At 36.1% G+C, this 7,254-nt stretch overlaps 1 long non-coding RNA gene across 1 annotated transcript; it reads right to left on the reverse strand.

Annotated features, from left to right (window-relative positions):
- Positions 1-2,596: 2,596 nt before the first annotated feature.
- On the reverse strand, positions 2,597-3,389 carry LOC149951437 (uncharacterized). The gene is made up of 3 exons (XR_016479917.1): positions 3,339-3,389; positions 3,044-3,261; positions 2,597-2,637 (listed from the first exon to the last, which is right to left on the reverse strand). It is a non-coding gene; the product is annotated as an uncharacterized LOC149951437 (long non-coding RNA).
- Positions 3,390-7,254: the final 3,865 nt, after the last annotated feature.

Genomic DNA, 7,254 nt, shown 5'->3' on the forward strand with positions numbered 1-7,254 from the left:
TATGCCTCGTTATAGCAGTGAACAGCGGCCCAAGATGGTAGAGTTATACTACGGTGATGGTCATCAAAACGCACGTCTAGTAATTCAGTTATTTCAAATGTTCTATCCTGACAGTCACCACACTATTCTCCGTGCTCTTCGTGACCCCAGCATATAATCCCGTAGGATAAAACCGAGTTAACCAGTGCTTAATAAACGGATCTTAGAGTTTTAAATTTTAGAATATTTCTCAGTTGGTATAGTGTAAATAACGAATATCTCAAAGAGTTTATATTACGAGTAATTTGGGTTTCCCAGTTCAGCTTATTATCAACGTGGATACCCAAATATTTAATATTTTCAACATTCGCGATCTCATAACACTTACAATTTATCAGATTTTTACCATTTAAATCGTATATTTTTATACATCCACTTTGTGGTTGCCCACTGTCTGTAACTGAAAATGTCATGTAATATGTTTTGGTTAAATTTAGACTTAATAAACAATCATCGAGATTATGCTTTATCCTATTTATACTAGTGTTTGCTTTATTGAAAACCTCGTCCCAAGTTCTAGCATGCTCATTTATCACCATATCATCGGCGAACGAAACAGAGTAGTTATCATCTCTATTTCTGCAAATATTATTGACATAAATCAAAAAAAGGAGAGGTCCAAGGACCATCCCTTGTGGAATTCCATATTTATAATTTAAATCATTGCTGCTTTCTTTACCAACACGTACTCGGCCTACTCTTAGGTTCAAGTAACTTGCAAACCATTTTAATGGCAGCCCGCGTATGCCAATGCTTTCTAGTTTTCTAAGTAAAATTGCATGACTAGCAGTATCGAAAGCCTTCGCGAGATCAACGAATATGGCTAAAACCTTTTCACCAACATTCATTTTCTTTAATATATCCTTATAGAACGATGCTAAAGCATCAATGGTTGATTTATTTTTTTGGAAACCATATTGGGTATAATGAATTATATTGAACCGGTCAAAAAATGAAACCAATTGTTCTTTCATACACTTTTCTATAATTTTTTCTATAATTTTCTCCGATTTTGACTTGTCAACGTATTATGTATGGAATGTCCTTGAGTCCTTGACCACCATAACTTTAATCCATACGATACCACTCTCCACCAACCAGTTAACTATGATGATAGTTGTCTAAGATTGGATTTTTGCAACAGGACCATGGGCGATGCAAATGAAAATTCCCTCCATTTGCTTCTCGTGTCCGATGAGTGCTCGTTCTTGAGAGACAGCCCGTTAACAGACAGAACAAACACATGTGGTGCATGCAAATCCACACTGGGGATTTCCTCGCCACAATCAGGTCAAATTTTACTTCAACGTCTGGGCTGGTTTACTAGGAGATCGCGTTATTGGACCATTTTTTTCTACCGAATAGGCTTAATGGGAAAACTACTTGAATGAAGTTGCAGAAGCGTTGGAACATGAAACTTTGATCGACATTCCACACCTTTGGTTCCAGCATGCATGACGGTGCGCCTACTGACCAGCAAAGAGGTGTGGTACAATTCTTAAACACCGAGTTCCCTGGGGGTTGGATTGGAAGGAACGGTTCAGTGCGATGGCCTCCTAGGTCCCCAAATTTGACACCACCAGACTTTTTCCTGTGGGGATTCGCGAAGGAGGAAGTTTACAAGACGCAAGTCACGTGCGAAGAAAAGTTTTGCTAGATAATTATTGCAGCGTTTCGACTCGTTACTCCAGCTCCGTGGTTCTTTTCAAAATATGCTAACTACTACCAACTTGTTATTTTCCATGACCTACTATATCGGTGACAAATTGACCTATTCCGACCAAGCCAATTTCATTTCAGGTTTTCAAGTATGCTCAACAACTTGTTCATTAACAGTTTTCGTCTACCACCTAGCGTTAAAAGAAAAGTCATAATTTGGTTGAAATTTACAAATAACAACGAACTTCTCCGATAGTGTACACATTTCTAGGTAATATATAGTTTTTGAGCAAAATGCCTGGAGTGATCAAATTGAACACTCTGTATAGTAAACGGACCATGAGTCATAGGATTCTAAGTTCCCGCATCAATGAAGTTACGGAATAACTTAATTTCATTGTTTGAATTTCAAATGGTTGTATATCTCAAAGCAATTTTACGCCCAGAAAGCGGTTGTGTGTTGGTCTCACAAAAAGAGTACCAACTTTTTCTCTTAGTATTTACAATTAGCTGGAGAAATTTGAGGGCCAAATTAATTGGCTTTTTAAAGTTGTATAGTGTGGGCACCCTTTGACTTTGGGTTATTATTGCTTGTTCAATTTTAAGTAGTCTGTTCTGTTACTGGATAGTTTATTCAATAGGTAATATACAAATTACAAAAGTCTAAACGCTGGTAGAAGTTAGGTTCTAAAAGACTAATGTGATTTTTGTAAGGGACATGGAGCTTACTGTTTGTGCGTGAGGGGGATTGAGAGAAAAACTAAAATATTAAACCTTGTACGTTTAATATATTCCCAAATGTGAAACCCCTTTGTAAGTAATACTTCTAAATAACAAATTCACGTAAAGAGTGCGAAGAAGTTTATTTTTTACATTTGTGGTTTTTAACAAATACAGTACATTATCCGGAAAAAAGAAGTTCAATTTTCACCAAGAAATCTGTAAAAATAAAAATCAGTTATTTTTCAAGTCATTACAAAGCAAATGTTAATTTAATATATCTCAGCAAAGTAGGGCCTCCAAGAGTGAACCTGGTCCTAATATAACCTAAATTCGGGCACCATGGATTAAAGGCGTTATAACTGGAGATGAATTTACATTTCCTTATAGCTAACTTGACCAAAAACGGCCCCCTAGATGCAAGGGCCCCCGCAAGTGGCAGATTAACTACTGGGGCCCGTGCCCCTAGGCTTCAGGCTTATTGGAGCCCTCCTCATGTTGCTCTAGCATTCGGCTCTGGCCCTAGATTCCCGGGAAGCTCCGGGTCCTTAGGCTAAAAGCCTACTCAGCCTATTGGAGAGTCGGCCACTGGCCTAAGTAATTGGTCGAGCCTGACAGTACACACCTGAAGGTAAGAATTTAACCGATGATAGCAGCTCCTCCCCATGGGGCACCCCAACCGGCCCGCCAACCTCCCCATGGAGCAGCTCCCCATGGTGCCGCTCCCCATGGGGCAGCTCCCCATGGAGCAACTCCGCAAGCTCCGAGGGCGCAAGCGTTGGCTCCAATACCAATGACTCCGGCGAAAGTTCCGGCGACCATGGCGAACAAAGCGAGGGCAATCTGTCAACGGAATAATAATCCAACATTATAGTCATCGAACAATTTCACCATTCGAGATTATATTCACTATCCAGTACCAAAAATTTCATGGTTGATAGTTAGAGGTTATTCCTGTTATGGAAACGAATTGACTCTGTCTATTTCGAGGCATGAACAGCTCCTTATATACTCGATGAGGCTCTGGTTCAAATCTACACGCCCAGGTACGAAGCGAATATTGACACCGTCAAATCATTTCACTTAAATTCTTATTTTTATGTTCGCTAATCATTAACGCGAATTTTAAAATCCGGTATTTCAAGAAAATATTTTAATTATATCACATATTTACGATATTGTTTATCTTTTTTGTTTGTCTTTCGTGATTTGTTTAGAGATATTGATTCGCGTTCGATAGCATTTGTTGCTTCGGGTGTTTTCGTTTTCGCGGTTAAACAACCTTTTCTCATTTTTGTCTTTTCAGAATTAAGGCGCATGTTGACGGCAAGGTTAAATGGAAATTAAACTCGTTAAAATCTTAGAAAAACTAAAACGTTTAAAATTCATTTTAATTTATTTTTTAAGAGTCTTATCCATAAGCACGCGTAATCATGTCAATTTCATTATGGGTGTATACACGTTTGTACGTTCCGAAATTGAAATTGACTCTTTTACGAGCTCTAGTAGAAACTAAGCATTAGAATACATTAGTAGTTAGAAGTTTTTAACAGGGAATGCGAAGAAATACTACACTTTGATCTTAGCCATACGATGAAGAAGCTAAATATTAAATTTCAAAAAAAAAATATTCGGTTACTTGCGCGTGAATTGAGGAACACAAAACAAAATTTAAAATACGACTTTAGTTTCGGCTTGTTTATGAATCCACTTAAGCCATAAATACCGTTGATGTTTAATTTCTTTATTCCATATTTTATTATTTTTTGTGCATAAAACCAAATCTTTTATAGGTTGCTATATATAGAAATGTTTTATTTCAGTTTTTTAAAATTTAGTTTAGGTAATTATTACGAAAACTATACAACAAAGAAAGGTCTATCAATTGATGTATTGTTGACATTTCAACCTTATATCATAGTTTTATATGAAAAACCAAACGCCAGGGTAACTGAACCAATAATAAATTTTATAGTGACATTCCTAATGTTTCGCCTTATATAACCCTTACAAAAACTTTCTTAAGAATTCTTAATAATTTGTAAAGGGAAATTCTATGGAATTTGTTTGGGAAATATTGGGAAGGTTGCCACTTTTTTCCCAAGCACTTCTTAAGATATTCTTAAGACAGATACCCAAGAAAATCCCAAAGATATTCCCAAGGTTTTCCAAAGATATTCCCACGGTTTCGCACAGAAATTCTCAAGAAATTACCAAGGTTTTCCAAATGCATTTGCAAGGTTTCGCAAAGACATTCCGAAAGTACTCTCAAAAAATGCCCTAGGTGTTCCCATGGTTTTTCCAAGAAATCCCCAGAGTATTCCCAAGAAATCCCCTAGGTGTTCCCATGGTTTTTCCAAGAAATCCCCAGAGTATTCCCAAGAAATCCCCTAGGTGTTCCCATGGCATTCCCAAAGTATTCCAAAGAAATTTCCAAGTTTTTCCAAAGAAAGTCCCAAACTCTAACCAAGTCATTCCCATGAAATTCCCAAGATATTTACACGTTTCCCCAAAGAAATACCTAAGACATATCCACATTTTCCCAAAGTATTCCCAAGAAATTTCCCAAAGATTACCAAGACATTTCCCAAAGAATTATCCAAGTATATCCCACGTTTTCCCAAGGATGTCTATAAATGCCAAAGGATTTCCAAAAAGTTTTCAAATGAAATTCCACAACGTTCGGCGCATGCGCACGCGACCAATTATATATAATTTTAAATTATTTATATCTCCTTAACTATTCATTTCCGACAATTAATTTTAACCGCAATAGATACCTTGCGAAAAAAAACTATATTATTGCACAATCAAAACAAATATATAGTAGAGCGACCAATTCTTCAAAATAGCCCTAATTCCGTTTTTTTTGTAGACATGCTTCCGCAAATTAATTTTAATAATTTCTAACTAACGTTTTAGGTACCGAAAGCAGTATTACATCACTGTATAACAATAAGTCTCAACGCGCTCAACTCGTTCTAACTAGCAACGACTGCTCCGTTAGTTTGGGTTTAGCCACTGTAAAAGGTTAATTGTGGATGTTGTAAAAGTATAAGTAAATGCGAACCATCAACGTGCGTTTTTCATATTTCTTCTAAACGGTGGTTTGGAAGAAGCAGACGATAATATAACAGCGCTACCAGACATGTTTAGTTGTTTATACACATAGAAATCAGAAGGTAACTAGAATGATTTTTCTTATGGCGGAATGCCCGCCGATTAGAACCGTAGCTTTGGCGATTGGTGAATCTTGGTATTTAAAGGTAATAAACAATTTCTAATTAAATTAAATGTGGTTTTGGATGGAAATTAAGGTTTCGTGATATAACATAAATTTATTTAAAGTTTCTAAAAAATTTATATTGTCAAACAATGTCCGTATACGATTATCTCATAAGATACCTTGGATTTTAAAAATGATTATTTAGAAACATTTTCTCCAAAAAAAATTGTTTCCTTTACACACAGATCTTATTAACGATGCGTTATAACTACCTAACAGGTTTTTGTTAAAAGTTCCCTTAGCTTTTCCAAAAAATCCTTAAGAAAATGTTTCCCTACAATTACCTAACAGATTTTAATCACAAATTCCATTGGTTTTCCCAAAGAGTTCCTAGTAAAATTTTTCCCAACAATTACTTAACAGGTTTTTATAAAAAATTCCATTGGTTTCCCCAAAGAGTTCTTGAGAAAAATTTTCCCATAGTTAAAACTCTCAAAAACTACTTGAAGCTCGTTAGGTGCTTCTTAAGAATTCGTGAGAAAGTTTTTGTAAGGGAAGAGAGTGCAGAATCTGAAGAAGTCTTCAAAATTAACATATTTCGATCTTTCGTACAAGTAGAATACAAGCAGAAGTACCATAATAACCTTTAGTATGGCAATGACCATTCCACATATATTTTACTACATCCTTCGACAATAGCGCCACTCGATGGCGACTTCCGTGAACCTATTAACCTTCGATTATTTGACGTCTGTGGTCTGTTGGAAATCCCCATAGAAGTAGTTTAGCGCAAGCCTCTCATTTTCTGAATGGATCAAATATTTTCAGGTCTTGGCCAATATAAGCGTTTTAGATTGGTTTATTGGGTTATTAGAGATGACAATGAATCTATCCGATTCTTCGAGAAACCTACTTTACTGGAGAGCGTGGTGCCATCTATTAATGGTCAAGGAAGATAAAGTTCAAAATAGCGAAATGATAACGTCGTCAGAGAACCTTTGAAGAGTATCATAATTTGACAACTTATACTCTACTTACAAGGAGCCTACCCGAGGTGTTACACACCAATTTTGTTCAAACTCGGGGCATTGGTAGACCTTCATGTAACTTGAAAAATCCTAAAGTGATTTTATTCAATGGGCAACGGTTTTGCCATGGCAACGAAAAATGTTTTTGACAACTTAAAATGGAAATTTTCCCATTGAAAATAACATGGGATTTTGACCGATTCCAAGGGTCCCCCCCTGTGAAACATTTTACAAAATTGAAAAAAAAATTAAAATACCAAAATTATCAAAAAATTTATAAAAATTGACGAAAAAAATCAAAATTGGTCACATTTTTATCAATTTTTTAAATATTTTTCACAGGGAAATAGGTCAAAATCCCATGTTATTTTATGTTGTCAAAAACATTTTTCGTTGCCATGGCAATCCCGTTGCCCATTGAATGAAATCCCTTTAGGATTTTTCAAGTTACATGAAGGTCTACCAATCCCCCGAGTTTGAACAAAATCGGTGTGTAACACCTCGGGTAGTCTCCTTGTTAGTGTACTTTAACCTAAATTATACAATGTGTTTCAAAAGGTTATGCAAATAGTTTAAGGAGTT

The sequence above is a fragment of the Leiobunum rupestre genome, chromosome 3, assembly GCF_980474605.1.
Source record: "Leiobunum rupestre chromosome 3, qqLeiRupe1.1.hap1, whole genome shotgun sequence".
NCBI classification, from domain to species: Eukaryota; Metazoa; Arthropoda; class Arachnida; order Opiliones; family Sclerosomatidae; genus Leiobunum; species Leiobunum rupestre.